The 17,633-nt window shown below is 37.8% G+C and overlaps 1 protein-coding gene across 4 annotated transcripts in view; it reads right to left on the bottom strand.

Annotated features, from left to right (window-relative positions):
• Positions 1–17,633, bottom strand: part of CFAP58 (cilia and flagella associated protein 58) — a 119,419-nt gene that overhangs the window by 14,098 nt on the left and 87,688 nt on the right. The gene's annotated exons all lie outside the window — the stretch shown is intronic.

Here is a 17,633-nt window from a genome sequence, read left to right as displayed (position 1 = left end):
ATAAGCTAAACTTTTTTATCTGTGGTATTTCATTTCCTGTCAAACCCAAAATAATTTCTATTATCATTGTGCAGTAGAACTATATAAAGTGGCAGTATCTTTTAAACTAATTCCTACAACAGTGATTCCACCTGTCCCTTACCTTGAACCCACTGCCATACATCATATTGAAATGATGACAAAGCAAACATGCAAAAAAGTTGTGCAGTGTTTTTATGTTAAATACTTCACTTTTATGTATGCAGCGACCTTTCATAATTTCATATAGTCAGCTACCCATATCCACAGACTCTTTATCCATGCATTCAAGCACCCAAGGCTTGAAAATATTGGGGGAAAAAGTATAAATTCCTAAAAGCAAACCTTGATTTTGCCATTTTATATAAGGGGTACCATTTTACTATGCCACTGTATCCAATGGGACTTGAGTATCCACGTATTTTGGTATCCACGGGGGGGGGGGGGTCCCCAATCGATAACAAGGGCCCACTGTATATTATTTCATGACTTTAAAAATGAAAACAATTCCTCATATTCAGAACTGATTTATGAAGAACCTATTTTATTTAAAATTGTTTGCTATGGTACTCAGTCTCATAGAGCTGTTAATCTGGTTGCAATTAAGAAAAACACATACAAAATGTGCCAAAAACTAACATGCCAAAACCCCAAGAAAGCTTTTAAAGGCACTTAGAACAAAGCAATAACAATTTAACAGCAGCAATACAAATGCCTAAATATATGGATAATTCATGGACAAAACACAGCCAACAGACTCAGGAGGCAGCAAGAAGCAGCAGAACGACTTAGAAAGTTAGCCTATCACCCTTAGATATAGTGGAGGATGCTATCCTAGCTCCACTATTAAAGAAAGTTTCAAATGCTTATTCAGTTCATTTCTGTATGTGGGAGGAGGAAAGTCATTTTTTCCTTGCCTCAAGCAGCAAAATATCTGTTGGCCCTGGCTAATGCACCAATGTCCACCCACATCATTAATTTACTTCATACAATAGTTATACAGTCAGACCTTGGTACCCACAGGGGATATGTTTCACACCACCACCACCCTGTAGATACAAAAAATGTGGGACTTCAAGTGTGTTCAACTTGAGGAGGAATTATGTATAATATCACTGGTGAGTCCTATATTTTGCCCTCTGATATATCTTCTGCTTCCAAAATGTGTGGTGAATGCAGAAGTGCAGGCTGAAGCAGTGAAGTAATGAGGATCTCAGTAGCAACAGGTTGTGCTTGAGAACTTGGGAGAATCCACAACAACAAGTGCAGACATATCTTTCTTCAAAACTGCCAGCCAAACTGAAGAGAAAGTGTTCTAGTCAGGAAGCAAAGGTCTCAAAAGCAAGGAAGCCTCCTCAATGTGGGTGGAAGCCTTCTTTTTCTTGTACCTCTTACATGATCCAAATACCTTCTACAGAGACCTTCTACATGGGAGCTCAACAGTGATTTCAGTGTTGGCTTTGTCAACATAGGCTCCATTAAGGAGTGTTCTACATGCATTTGGCCCAGTGGAATGGATGGATCCTGTGTCAGTACCAATGAGGACCGTTGGAATTTCAGCTTCCTTAGAGGGCACAGACAGTGCATGCTCATACAGCACAGTTTTCAGTCTTGTGTATCAGTTCCAGTTAGTCTGAGATGTAAAGGCCTTACAAAGTCTGCAGGGTTAAACAATTGTGCTGCTCTCCCAAAAAGAGAAGGTGTTGTGAATGGCCATCCCTGTCAGGGATTTTACCAGAGCAAACCTTGCACGTTTTAAAGAAGCCTGAAGTTGCCGTATTTCAAATACCAGTACAAGACCATTATACAGACCAAAGAATCATTATCCAAGTCTGAACCAATATCCAATTCAAAAAGCAGGGGGTTTTGTTAGCTGAAAAGACAATCTGAAATATCTATAATAATACCAAAATGTTATCTACATACATAAAATGATAAATCAGACCGAGGTCAATTGACAGAAGAGATAAAGAGCAAGCTCCAAAGTGTTCTTTAGACACTTTTGATCCTTTCCCCCTACCTCAGCTACAAGCTATCTGAAAGTGTTATTGTAGAAGCTGGATAGTTCATTAACCAAAATAGTTAACTAATGTGTAGCTAGAATTAATCATTTTATATGCTTCCATCTGAAAATGAAGCTTGCCACCAGATTCGCTTCTAGTTTGTGTAGATAAAAGGTAGTTGCTGAAAACATAGCTAGAGGGGAAATACAGAGGTTTCACACTGAAGACAACATTCATTCAACACTGAAGCTGCTGTTGTTCCACTGAAGCAAATAAATCACTTCTTAATACTCTGATAGCACCAATCAGAAAGGAAAAGTACTGGAAATTAACTAAGAAACAGAAATACTGAAGGCTAAAAGGAAAACACCATCTAAGTACTGTTCTTAAGAATGAAAAAAAAAATAGATTGCAGCTTGTCTGAAGGACAAAAAAAGGACAGTGAAACAAACTTTTTGGATAGATCTGTGCATTTCAGTCTCGGAAGATATTGTTCTTCAGTTTTTATTATTCAAACCCTGCCTTCACTTAAAATGAGATTCATTTCAGAAGGGTGAAACAACAAGACTTTGATTTATTAGAGGAATGCATTTAAGACAAAGTTCCATGTCACTACCATGTACATACCCACACAACCACTACAACAGGCTTGTAAACACTGATTTCTCTGTGACAACAAAGAAAACCAACCAGTCAAAGAAATCTCATAAAATCTGATCCACCCCATCCCCACTCTGATTTTATACTACATAATAGATCCTATGTGCGATACACAACAAATATTTGCTAACTGATAATACATATGCTGGTGTTCGACTGTATAACTTCTTTCAAAAACCCCACATAGCTATTTTGGTAATTTGTTATTTTACTCAAGGTATCTCACACTTTAAATGCACATCTGTGGCACCAAAGAATGAAAATGTCATATTACAGGCTGAATGTTACATGACAGGTTAAGACAATCTTTGTAAACTCAGTAGCTGGAAAGAAAAGCAGACAGATACACAGACGTTTGTTTGTCTGTTTGTTTAAGGATGTCAAAATTATAATTTATGAGAACCAGCTAGGAGTAATGATAGCAAAAAGGCATTTAGAAGTTGTAATAAGTAGCAAAATGAACATGAACCAACAGTGTGAGTCAATGCCCCCCAAAAAAGGGCCAAATCTATTTTAAGTGATATTAACAGATCTTTGATGTCCAGATTCAGTATTAAAGATACTGAATCAAAATGTGGTACTAATTTGCTTCCCACAAACTTTATTTAGAAGTTTGTGCTCAATTTGTAGCATAGCAATTCAAGGATATTGACAAGCTAGAAGTGATTCAAAGAGTGGCAGATATGAGTGGCAGTAGAAAAGCCATATATAGGGCCAGACTGTGGAAATATATTTTTGAGCATATATGATGACTTTTCTGATACACAAAAATGTCAGTTAAAAAAAGGTTTCTCAGTATTTCCTGTAGCATAGGATACAAACCAATGGGACTGAAACTGTGGGATAAAGCTTTAGATTAAATATATTATGGGGATACCACTATGGATGGGGAGAAATTTAGTTTGCAGTTCACATATACTTCCTGAATTAATATGTAAAGAACAGTTTTCTCCAGAAGCTGTCCTCAGAATGCTTACTGGATTAAGGAAAAAATGGAGAGAAACCAAAACTGATGGATTTGCCCATCCCTAAACAACACAAGAACATCTCAGAAATAACTGGCTAGGGAAACTGTGAAATATTTTTGCCTTGAAACTTTCATGAAGGGACTGGGCATTCACCCATTAAGAATTCTCTTGGTATCTGTCATCCTTTCTTAGAGGACATATGGGATCCCTTCCAGTTCTACACATCTGTGAGCCTGAAAATGTAATTATAACCTGGGGAAAATATCTGACTGGCCCTTGAAAAGTTTATCAAAAAAGATAATTCATATGCTCCATGTTCTGTAATGAAACATAGCTTTATCAAAGAAAGTTCTGATTTGTTCTTGGAAACCTGCAGAGGGCAAGGTATATACATACAACTGATAAGCATTTATGTGTATTCATTTTTTAAAAACTTCAAAAACTTTTGTAGGATGAAGTAGCAAATATCATGTATTGAAACTGGCTGCCCAGGGCTGGCACAGCTAAGAAATGGCATGGATGCTAGAGGACAAAGAACAGGAATGTGTCAGTGGCTTTGAAATGACTCTCCACCTTGGCTTCCTTCCATTCATAATGTTCTCATAAAGTAGAAATGACTTAAAGAAAGAAAACAGTCCCTGAAGTTAATCTGCCAGAGCCAAAAGCTTTCTTTTATGACAGATGGAATATCATCTGCTCCAGCTTCCATACTGGACCAGATCAGTGATCTATCCAGTCCAATGCTCTTCCCTGAAAAGTGGCCAGTACTAACTTATTCAGTGGAATGGTAGAGCAACAGAGTATACTGAGAATGTAATATGCAATTACTTCTTAGATTAGAAAAGTTAATATCCAAAGTTACTACTCATAAATATAGAGTCCTATCTTGGTGATACAGAAATAAATGAAATGCAGCAAGAAATGCATTAAGAAACACAAATGACACAGAAATATGTAAGAAAACACATCTTAAAGGAAAATCTATGATCAGTTATTTTCTGGTCTTGATGTGTTTAATTAGCAATGAGTTTCAATACCTGCACTTCTGCAGTAAGTTAATATATGGAATACAGAAAAATCTTTAAACAGAAACAGAAAGATGAATAGTATGATATAGACATTATGTTTCACATTGAAGATGGCTTTGTTGATCATGCCCTTTGTCTCCTTTTCTTCCTACTATGTGACACCATAACTTTTCCTGTCAGGATTCTGAGTTTGGATAAAGAAATGAACAAAAATGTGTAACTACTGTACACAGATGTATAGTTAATCACTCAGTTGCATGGAATGGAGCCAAGATTTTCAAAAGCAATTCATGATTTTTAGGCCTGGAGCCAGAAATACTGCACTTGTTATGATTAGAGCTTACAAAGTCTAAAATTAGGTGCCCATGAACAGAGACACTAAAACAAAAGAACACGTAAAACTATTGATACTATTTACCAATTAAGTTTCACCAGACAAATTTATAACTATCACAGAGACCAGGATTCTTTCAATTTCTTCACAAGTGAATTTTTCACATGGCATTCCAATGAAATCATACTTTCCCATTCTGTTTATTTTTCCCATTACTTTTAAGTGTAGAAAATGGCAGCAAATAATTAAACTCTTGTTTTTCACAAACAACCCAGTTGGTATTCCTTTTCCAGCCTTGAATGCTGTACAGATCTGTATTTTGTGAGCAGTCCTAGTAATGTAGGTAAAGTTGATGGACTGCAAGTATTATTTGCAATTGGTTTCCAATTTATTTTCTCCTATCCCTTAACAAGGGCCAACCAAGTGCTTTGAACATTGTGCAATGGGGTGTAAAATAACCCTATTTAGAGACAACACATGCATTTCTATTAGAAAAAGAATCTATCTTTATGCAGCAGAAACTGGTTACCTGCCCAATATATATTACTTCCATAATCTAGCGGCTGTAGAAAGACCACTCTTGTATTATACTCAATGTCCTTCTCCACTAAACATGATCTGCCTCTTTTAAATCTTGTCAATTAATTTGTCACTGGGTTTAGAGCACTATATGTCAAAAGAACATCAGGAAAAAACTAGAATACATTCTTTTCGTATTAACAAAACATGTTTATAGTGCAGTACTTATGGTGGCTCACATACACATAAGAAAAAAGAAGGCAAAGATTTGCTCATTAATGCACAGAAATACAAATTTAAAAATAATTATAGAAATACAATAGATCTCACTGAAGAGGGAATGCCTGTGACATGGGGTCCTTCATACTACATTGTTATAGTGATATGATTCTACTGTACTGCCATGGTTACACCCTCTGGAATCCTAGGCCTGTTACAGACTGCCAAAATAAAGCTGCTTCGGGTCTCTTTGGAGGTATGCTATTTAAATGATGCATGGTTCCTAAGAGTCCGGAGGTTGCGCCAAAGCCACACTCCATTCCTAAGCACTGGAGTGCAGCTTTGGTGCAGCTTCCAGATTCTTAGGATGCATGCATCATTTAAACAGCATACCTCCAAAGAGACCCGAAGCAGCTTTATTTTGGCAGTCTGTAACAGGCCCTAGAATTATAATTTAGAGCAATATTTAAAATTCTCATCTAGAGAGCTCCAGGGCCTCACGAAACTCCAGCTCCAGGAGACTGTAGGATGCTGCCATCACAATTATAGTGGAATCATGCTATAATTGTGTAGTGTGAAAGGGCCCAAGACATCTTGCATAAAACCTTTCAAATAGAAAACTGTTCTCATTTCTGTAAAGTAGGTCACATGTTCTCTCTGATCTATTGCAACCCAGTATGAAATGTTAAGAAGAACTAGTAGGGAGTACACCTGTATCTCATTTGACAGACTTTCTAATTTCTAATAATGTTCTAATTAACTTATAAACAAATGCAAGCAGAATTAGATACAGAGATGAAGTACTGGGGCTAATAGGGTGTAAAACGAAAACCCTCTCTCACAAAGGAAGACTTAGTTCCCGAACACACTGCAGAAATAATGGATCTCAGATCAACTTGAAACCAAGTTTCAAAACACACCGCAGAAATAAATTCATTTTTTAAGCTCTGAGAAACCCTGACTATTGGACTGATGAGAAAACAGCATTTTCTGAGCAGGAAACAATCTTTTTTGTGCAGAAAACATTATTAATTTCTGTACATAAAATTCTGGTTGCTGCAGAGAATATGCTGTTCCCTGTGCAGAAAATGTAGTTTCTGAACAGAAATACCCTGTGCAAATTTTGCACAGAATAGATCCAGAACTACAAATAGTATTTGAAAACTGCAATTTTTGAAGACTTTCTTGCATCAGGAAAAAAAACCTGCCAAAATTATTTGTTGCTTTCATTAACAAGCAAATTGGCACAAATTAACTGCCCTAACACAGAGAGACACACTAAAAGTCATGAACTGTTTCATCCCAAATTTAATTCAGTTCATTACAATAAGCAAAGGTTATTAATTAGAGGGTAATTGCAAAACAATGTCCACCATATAAGAAAATAAATTAAAGCAGTGTTCTTATGTCAGAGTTTCATATAAAACATAATAGAATAATGCAGTATTCAGGTTGTTTTGTGTATTGGTATTTGTCCTTCACTTCTGAGATGGGGTGGGATTTATGTTCCATTGGGTGAATAAATAATGAAATGCAAGTCCCTAAAATACACCAGTAGAAACAGATTTTTGAGGATATGGACAGAGCAAAGATAACTGATGAAGAGAGAAAGTTTATACAGAATATGATATTCTTGCTCTTTTTTATATTCCAGGATGTTAAACATGTCTAAAAAATTATGTAAGGCCAACTCATTTACCAGAAAGTCCAGCCTTATCATTTTAACTAGAGTTGATCAATGGTTGCACCCTTAATGAAGATGCATTCACTGTCAAAGTGAATGTAAATCCTAGTGCTCCAGTGCTGCAGGTTTGGTTACATATTTCAGAAATGACTACTATCCTTGTTATACACCAAGAACGTTCTCAAATCATATTTTTCTTCTACATCTTGAAGGCGCAAATATGCACATCATCATGTGTTTCACTGGAGGGAGGGGATATTCTGAAAAATCTGCAGTCCTCATCAAATGAAAGTAATGTTGTATGTTCGCCTTCCCTGAAGAGTCTCTCTGTAGGGCTTATAGCATCTATAGGCTGAACAATTAGTGCTTTAGCAGGCATATCAAATGCCAGTTGCCACATAAGCCCTATTGAAACAATTAACTAAGCATGAATGTGGCTGTGGTGTGTAGCTTGGTCTCCTGGCATCATGGACATATGTCACCCTCTTTCCAGTACCAACATCTGGAGAAAGGCTGAAAAGAATTGTACATTCCCAGTCCCCTCCTTCTAGATTTTTATGCTATGTGCAAATTTGCCAGAAGGGGAGAGCAATTTCATGAATTCACAATTAGCAGGCAAGGCTAAACTGCATAGTCCCACTTCCCTCTTTCCCTTTCAGGAATCCTTTAACAGATACTGTATATAATCAGATTAACATCAATCCATCCTCAACATTTTGAACATATTAGTAATCAAAGCTTCATTTTGTCTCTTAGTAACTTCATGAAAAAATCAGGCTAAGTATTCTTGGAAAGGGTTGTCTAGACACAAGCAAATAGAACCACTCTAAACTGTTATTAATAAGGAGTGTGAGACTGTGTTCTAAGCAAAGTTCCACAAAAACTCCACAAACCCTCAGAATTATGTGTCAAGTTTGAACAATTCAATTTAATGTTTTCATAAATTGTTGTTACTGATATAATAGCAAACCAGAAATAATCTGACAAAGGTCTTATGAGCATTTACTAGTATGGACAAAGAAAGAAACACTAGCAAATCTAATCATGCCTGCAATTTGACGCAGCATTGCCATGGAAAACAAGACTCAGTAAATCTGCTTTGCGGGTTTCCTTTTTATTGGCATTACATGTAAATTGTTAGCAGCAGTGAACCATTTGCTTTATCATATCATGAAGCAGTGAAGTTTCCAAAGGGGACAAAGAACTCTTTTGCAAGATAGTATGCTGGCGGCTGGTATCTAGATTAATGTAACAGTACATACTCCCTTACATTTTCCTTCCATAAGCACAGTGAAGATGGGTTTCCCTTTTTAGGATTTTGCATAATAAAATAATTTTCAGCTCAGGATGTCTATAATGAAATGTTTTATGAGGCATATGAGAAATTAGCATACAGTAACCTTCACTTTTTTTCTTGCAACATTGAGAAAAAGTTGCCTCAAGCTCTCCAAGATATCTACAATATGAATGTTCTTAATAAACTATTCTCAAAAGGTCTTACTTCTATACTAAAATTTCATGTATGTCAGCAAACATCTCTAAAAGCCGCAGCTTCCTAAAACAGTTCACTTACTTATAAATCAGGAAGACTATGTGTCTCACTCCCAGTGGTGTGCATAATATATCTGCTTCATTTTGAAAAGCTGTCCTCCCTTCCTTCGTCAACACTGCAAAGCCTCATACAGGAGAAGGATAATGGGACAAACTTTACATTTTCTACAACAATGCTCTTTATAGCATCTGAGTCCACCAAGAAAACAGACTTAAACACATATCTTTTGTTCACCCAACAAGACTTGGTGTAGTGATTTAAGTGTTGGACTACAGCTCTGGATACCAGAGTTCGATTCCTAGCTCAGTCATGACCACCCATTGGGTGGCACTATCACAACCTCAGAGGAAGGCAATGGCAAACCTCTAAACAAATCTTGCCAAGAAATGTTCACCTTAGGGTTGTCATAATTCAGAAATAACTTGAAGGCACACAACACACACATACTTTTTTTGTACAAAAGGGCCATCACATTTAGTTGGCATCAGCCACCTTTTCTTGATTTGCTACCAAACCACTAGTATGAGAAATTTAGCTAAGTTTATTTGTGGAAAAAATTATAGTCCATCTTGTCAAAGATCCACTCTTCACACACATCACATGTGAATCCTTACTACATCTTAACACCCACTCAGGAATCCAAATATATTCCCTCTGATATTTATCTCTACCAATAACTCTGTACATGCTTTGAAATCTTTGAAACCAAAGATTAGGTACTAGATTTGTACTAGCTTAGTTAGAATGATCTGATTTTTATTTGGAATTTTCTCTGTGAGTGTGTGTGATTGTTGCCTACCCTTGTTCTTCCCTCCCACTCACCTGTCCACAAATATTCACTCTCTCTCAATTTTTCTCTCTGTGGATACATATGGACACCTCACTGCAATGTTTTTAAAAGGAATTTCACAGCAGAACCTCAATTCAGCCAAGGATCAGCCATGGTGATACTCTGTCCTATCATACAATATCCTTCTCCATGTTTTCTGATTTTACCAGTAGTGAGATCAGCATACAGAGCCCTCACATTGTGCTGATCATGGCCATGCAATACCTAATGTAAGTACATTTGAGAGAAAGAATGGAGTGCTAATGTTAATCCAAGAGGACAGAAGCAAACCTGAGGGAGAAGTTTACTGAAATATTTTCCTGCAGCTGGATTGTATGGTTGCTTGCCAATTAAAGATAGATATAAAGTCAAATACTGATTCTTCTGGAAGTCAAAGCTGGGAGACTTCTACTCCAGTTCAAGTCAATTGCTATACAGGGTGTGTTATCCAAAATGTGTGGGGCTTGTAGAGCCTCCACTGAAAGTTGCAATCTAGCTTTAATTAATGGGGGGAATGTTTAGCTTGGCTTTGCAAGAGGGGTAATATATGCAGGAACTAAGCACCAACTATGCCGGTAGTAACTAACAGAGACTCCAGGCATGGGGAACTACATGAACTTTTATTAGAAGAAATATAAGAGAACACACATACTAGAGGAACTTGCTCTCACATGCAGCATACAGGGCTAACCAAATATAGAAAAGTGAAAAGGGATAGCAGAGCCTGAGGGGTGGATAACAAGGTATATTTACATATCCTGAAGATATGGTCCACGGAAAGCAGGAAAGGCTTATACCATGCAGCTTAAGTATGCTAGTTTAGAGATGCAGACAGGAATGGACAAAGGAATAGTGACTCAAACTGAAGCCTGAGTGAAACAGTCACTGGACAAGTGGAATGGCTGGCTGAAACAAAAAGGCTAGATTTTGGAGTGCTTTTATACCTTAAAGCCAATCCCAATCCATAGAGGTTCTGTAGGAAACCAAAAGCTTGATTGCTCCTTAATGGAACCTGAGAAGGTTTCCATAGTGGAGAGTTTGTTTTGATAGCCAGGAGATTAAAGGGACTGATTTTGACTGATTATGTTTGTGGACTTTACAACACCTAGACAAGATCTGAAGTCACCAGAAGTGAGAAGGCATGAAGGTGTGTTTAGGAATACACAAGAAATGAAAGGGGGATCCGGCCTTCTTTCATGTGGCAGAATTCATCTTTTGGCTTTTGGTTTCTATCAGAACTGCAAAGCAAGGGGGTGACAGCACTCCTCCATCCCCACAACTTTCCACATGGCTGGGTCTACATGTCATTCACACTACCTATTCTGGTGTTATGTATTCCATCACAGGCATATCCACACATGCTGGTACCTAATGTTCCATCAAACTATAGCCAGATTAATAAATATATTAAGGGATGTTCAGAGGCTTACAGGTGTCACATGGCTTTAACTCTTTAGTTGTACTATTTATATCTGAGAAATGCTTGGGGAATACTGTCTGGGAATTTGGAATGAGGCCATTGTATGCTGAAAGGATGGCAGATCTTTATCTACCTCTATCTTCCTAATATAGATGTAGTGGCTAGCATTCTGAACAAGTGCTTTAAGTCAGCAATGACTTCTGGATTCATTATTCAGACAAGCTGGAAATGTTAACAATGAACACTGAGAGTGTTGATATTCAAGCTTTCCTTAAGGATTACATGGATGGCCTTGGAAGTACTTCTGGATATGACTAGATTGCTGGATACTTATGCAGAAGATCATAGAGGCCTGTTACAGACAGCCAAAATAAAGCTGCTTCGAGTCACAGTAGAGATATGGTGTTTCAATGATGCATGCATCCTAAGAGTCCAGAAGTCGCACCAAAGCCACACTCCAGCCCTAAGGACTGGAGCGTGGCTTTGGTGTGGCTTCTGGACTCTTAGGACGCATGCATCATTAAAACACCATACCTCCACTGTGACTCGAAGCAGCTTTATTTTGGCTGTCTGTAACAGGCCTTAGACAGCTTTGCTTGGTTGTCAAGCTGCTGTCCCTCTTAGGAAAAACAGTACTTTTCACCATCATCATGCTTTTGTAACTTCTGAATTCAGTTGCTACACAGGGCTTTACGCAGGACTTTCTCCGAACACCATTTTGAAATTGTAGCTAACTCAATATAGAATGGCCAATTGTTAACCAGGGGTGCCTACACATCACATATTACACCTTTGCAGAAATAGCTGCATGCCTTTTAGTGTATTACTGGGCACAATTAAAAAATGTTGATCCTTACCTTTAAACTATAAATCCTCTAATTATTTGGGTCCAGCAAATATAGACCCTCACCATGTGAGCAATGCATAAAAATAATTTTATTTATGTGACAGTGCAAAATTGGTTTTTTTGAATATATTGTTTGCTCCTAATTTCATATAATATTCTTATAATACTTTTTAGTTAATGCATTGCTTTGTTGGTATTTTACTGTTTTTCCTGCATACTGATGTTATTTTAATGTGTTAGCTACCTTTCCAAGATGTACCTCCACAGAAGAAAGATATAACTAAATAAAATCAATCAGACTTCAAACCTCTGGGTGACATGTACAAATTGTTGAAGGAATATACAGTATCAGCAGTTAAGAAATTCCTAGCTAAAAATCTGCTGCCAAACTGAAGGGCAAGTTGGGGTGATATCTCTGCTTCAGATGGAATTTGTTGTAGCCTAGATGCAGTTATATCATCTTTGAGGTATCTCTTTGGCTCTTAAAGTGCTTTTGAGGAGTAAATTTCTTCCCTGCAGCATGGAGCAGATTGCACCAAAATGACTAGCATTTTCAAAACAACTTAATAAGAGAAGAAGATACCTTGCAGCCTCTTACAAGATGTTCACTCTCACCCTGCCTTCCACTGACATGAGTTGAACATAGTATCACTATACTCAGCATCTTTCCCATGCAACAAAGTACTGTATAAGCATTTTCTACAATATGGCAATCACTTTCTGCATATTTGATAGCTTACTTTATTTGGTTATCAATGAAAAAAGAGTTTACCATTTACTAAGATAGCTCCAATGCCACTTTGGAAGACATCAAGTTTACCATTCTATATACACCTACAAAGGAGCATATACTGTACCACTGAATACAGTGCACCTTACTTTCAAGTAAGCATGCACATGACTGCATCGAATACACCCACTGGAGAAAAGATGAGTAGAAAATATAGTGTCCTTGTGCAAAACATCATCAATAAAACAACAACTGTTTTGTCCCAAGAGCGATGCTATGGACTTTGGGTGTAGTAAGGCCTCTGGCTCTCGGGATCACAGCCAGAACAAAAGACTTGTCCACAAATTTCTTAAGTTTCAAAAGCTTTACTGGTTATAAACACAAAACATGAAACTGATCTCCTTTTTCTTAATAGTCCTTCCTAAATACCTTGCTCTCTTCTTGGTGGACTCTTGGTGGACTTTCTTCTTCTGAGGACTATCTTTCTTCTTTTGTGGACTTATCTTTTTGTCAAAGGAAAATCATCTCTCCAGGTCTGACTTGGCTGAAATCTTACTACACACTGAAACTAACTAGAGGGAGACAGTATAAGACCCTGGGATTTCCCACAATCCTTGCCTTTCTTAAAGCTGTAGATTTCTATTTCCCCTTCTAAACTAATACACAGAAAAGCTAATATAATCTCAACTAAATATATGTCTCAAGAGCATCAAAGATGCTCTGGAGGCATGACAACAACACTATACTGTACTGTACTATACCAGTACTGTAACCATTATACTAAACGAGAGGACAGCTTTAGTCTGCTATATTAAAAACAATAAACAGTGTTGTGGCATTTTACAGTCTTTTATGGCATGAGCTTTCACAGATAAGACACACACACAAGGGCATCCATTATGTTTAGAACTCAGACTTGTAATCTTAATTTTAGTTCCTAAAGTATAAGAATCAATTGATACCTGTTTCTGAAAACACATACTTGGATTTGAAATATAAAGGTAGACACCAATATCTACAATTCTTCCTCAAACATTATGTGCTGATATCTTAAAAGTTTTTTTTCTTTAAACCCAGAACACTTATGAAGGCTTAATTTCAATGCAAAGCACACATGTTAACAGTGAACTGCTGCTTTCCTCAGGCATTATATCAGTGATTGTTCGAAGATCCACTCAAAATCTATTTGAATGCAAAAAAGGTATAGTAGAATTTCTATTACTGACAGTTAAAATCTTGAACAAATCATACAAAAGAGAAACTTTACTTACCTCTCATTAATGTCCACCTTTGAGTAGTAATAAACAAAGCCTGGAAGTAACACATTCCAAATACAGTGGGCCCTTTCCATCTGTGCAGGTTGGTTTTACACACACACACACACACTGGGGAGAATGTCTCAAGTCCATATTAGTCAGTCAGTGGAGATGAGCCGTGCTCACTGCCATTGGCAAATATAGGGCAGGATAATCTGTGGGAGATTGGATCCATGGGTGGCTAGCCAACAATTACAGCAGGCTCACTGTAACAATGTTACTCAAATGATGTTAGTTTTGCAAATCATGTAATTATCTGTTAACACTGATTTCCTCCTAAGTCCACCCTTCAACACTCCTTTTCTGTCTCTGTCGACATTATTTGTATTCAACCAGTCCAGCAAGCCTGCAGTCTTGGTTTTATCTTTGATTCTTCTCTGTCGTGTATCCCTCAGATCCAGACCACAGCCAAGGCTTGTAGATTCTCTTTATACAATATTGCCAAAATCCAACCATATCTCTCTGCCTCTACTACCAAGATTCTGGTCCATGCCCTAGTGGTATCACGACTTGATTTCTGTTAACATCCTCCTGGCTGGGCTTCCTCTTTCTCACCTCCGTCCTTTAATTTCTGTCCAGCATTCAGCTGCACGCTTTATCACATCAGCCCACCGCTCTGACCATATCTCTCCTTTGTTGGCATCCCTCCACTGGCTCCCCCTCTCTTTCCATATTTAGTGTAAGCTCCTGCTGTCGACTTTTAAAGCCCTCCATGGGCTGGCCCCTCCTTATTTATCAGACCTTCTTTCTCCTCACCTTCCCACTCGGGCCCTCCATTCTGGTAGTCAAAGTCGGCTGTCCCAGCCCAGGATTTCCTCTGCCCCATCTCAGATTCGCCCCTTTTCACTTGCTGCCCCTCACTCCTGGAACCTTCTTCCCCCGCAAGCAAAGTCCATCACTTCTTTAACCAGCTTCAAAACAGAGTTGAAGACCATCCTGTTCAGAGAAGAGTTCCCAGGCATTGCATGATTATCATTTGCTATTTGATGTTCTTCTTTGTTGCCTGTTTAACTGAACCATTTCCTGTATTGCTATGTATTTATATATATTATCCTATTATTTCTTAGATTGTACACCATAGACAGGTTTTCTCTTATCTATTTATTATTTGTATGTACAGCACTGTGCAAATCTACAGTGCTATAAATAAGTAAATAAATAAATAAATAATTTTTTTTCTGTGTCACAAGTAATGAGTTTACGTTTCAATTCTAACTACAGTTGGCACTCTGTTTTTGCAGGGAATCTGTTTCAGATCCCCCCGCAAAAACGGAGGCTCGCACATATTCAAGCCCCATAGGCTTGAATGGGGCGTGGGCCCATGGGCACATGCAGGGTGTATGTGCCCATGGGGCGCACCCCATTAAAAACAGCAGGTTGCCCCTCTGCGGATTTTCAAGGTTGCGGATCTCAGATCCCTGAGTTAGGAGGGGTGACTGTATTTTGGAAAGGCTGCATTTTGAAGAGTGCCCCCCCCCCCATTTTTAGGCTATTTTCTATTTTTTAAATTGATTTTTAAAAAAAAAAAACAGGAACTGTAAAGGAGAAACTAAAATGTAACTGAAAAAGTAACAAACAACCTTTCAAAACAATAACAACAGCAAAAAAAAAAACATGATGTAACTCATTGGACCATACAGTGAGTTATATAATGAAATGCTTTTTAAAAGGAGCTTTCCAAATTCTGAGAATAAATCTGACAGTACTCCAGAAATCACTTTCACCAATAGAACTAGCATTCTATGGTCCGCATGCAGCTACCGGCCTGTGTCTGCAACATTCTTCTGCCAAATAACGTGCCAGATTACCAAATTTCTGCAGCACAGCAACAGAGATGAAGGAAATTGTAAATCTACAGCGCTATATAAATAAAGTATAATAATAAATAATAACAAGCTTGCCATTTTCTTTTAAAAGAACGCAGTTGGGAAGCTTCCTGGAAGCAAAATTTCAGTTTCAATGGAAATTACAGCTTATTGAGTAGTAAATTTGACAGAAGATGAGAGGTGGGTCCTCTAGTGAATAGTGGAGTGGTCCAATGTTGCTCCTGTCTCCTGGGAAATCGCCCACCCCAATATGTACGCATAAATCTAATAATGGTTTTCTTGTCAGCCAAAAATCCACCAAGTTGAATGCATCTTCAAGATACCATGTCTCATCTCTATAATAAAATTCATGCATAGGGAGTACACCCATTAAAATGCAGAGAAGAAAGGCTTTCCTTGACACCCGTCTATCAAGGAGAGGTTAGACAAAATTAAATAAATCCCTTGTGATGCAACGAGTGCAATTACATGACCCAGTAGTATTGCATTTTAGCTCTAAAGGATCTTATACTTTCCCTTAAAATATAAAAGGGATTACATATTCATGGAGCTTTCCCAAGAATAAACTCAAACTAATTTCTCTTCTGGCTGCAACTTTCTCCTCTTTAAAACTGGCACCCTGTGCCTGAAAATATCTTAAACTGAAATAATATCAACATAGATACAAATTGCCAGGATTCCCTAGGGATGTAATTTTGATCCCATTTTGTCTAATTCCTCTGTCAAATTTGCATCTTGGTGCTGTCCAAGAGAACATTTATCAGAAAGAAAACTCTTCTTTCTTGAGCGCATACGTTTACAAAGGTTCCATAACATCTATATCGAGGAAGTCTTATTTGGTGCTAAGTTAGCAGCTTTATTTTCTCCTACTCATGAAGTTAGATGATCACTATTGGTTTTTATTGTTAATTAATTTTCTTTTGATTGACTGTAGCTGATTACCTCCACCTGATGCAGTTAAACTGATCATCACCATTCCTGGCTTTGTTGTTGTAGTTTTGAGGTTTTGTTGTTGTTGTTAAGGTTAAAAACTGCTCCTCTACTCAGAAGGTGTTGTTCAAATATGTCTAACTGGAAGTAGAGAAAAATTAACATAGGCGACGTTCCCACTATGGTTTACTTTGAATTGCAGATCGAGTTAAATGTCCGTCGTCCCCACTTGTCACCAGTTTCAATCCAATTCTGATCTAATAGAGTTCCGTGAAAGCAGAGTAAACACAGAAAACCTGCTTTTATTTGACAACACTTTTCAAGAGGTTTTTTTGAGAAGAATTGAATCACAAGCATGCTCAACAAGGGGAATGACCTTCAGATCAGAATCGCATCTTACTGGAGGGGAGGGACTGTGGCAGAGAGGTTGGCAGGGGTGTCACTCATCCAGCCTTCATTTATGTATGCTGCTGCACAATCACACAGAGGACTTAGGATTCAGTCCATGAGTCTTTGGAAAGTTGCTGCCACCCTGTGCAACCCAAAAGGCATTCGTTTGAACTGAAAAAGCCCAGTCAGGGTTGCAAAAGCTATTTTTAACTCATACCAACCATACCAACTCATTTGGTTTTGGAACTAACATGGGTTGGCTCCACTATGGGCTCATAGATTTTTTTTATTACCCCCATCTACTATTACATTCTATCCCACTCCTACGACTGTATAAATATGCTTTATACTTCAGGCCTT

The sequence above is a fragment of the Sceloporus occidentalis genome, unplaced genomic scaffold, assembly GCF_023333645.1.
Source record: "Sceloporus occidentalis isolate IW3139 unplaced genomic scaffold, rSceOcc1.0.p SCAF_2, whole genome shotgun sequence".
Taxonomy (NCBI): domain Eukaryota; kingdom Metazoa; phylum Chordata; class Lepidosauria; order Squamata; family Phrynosomatidae; genus Sceloporus; species Sceloporus occidentalis.
This window is presented reverse-complemented; position numbering and strand designations above follow the sequence as displayed.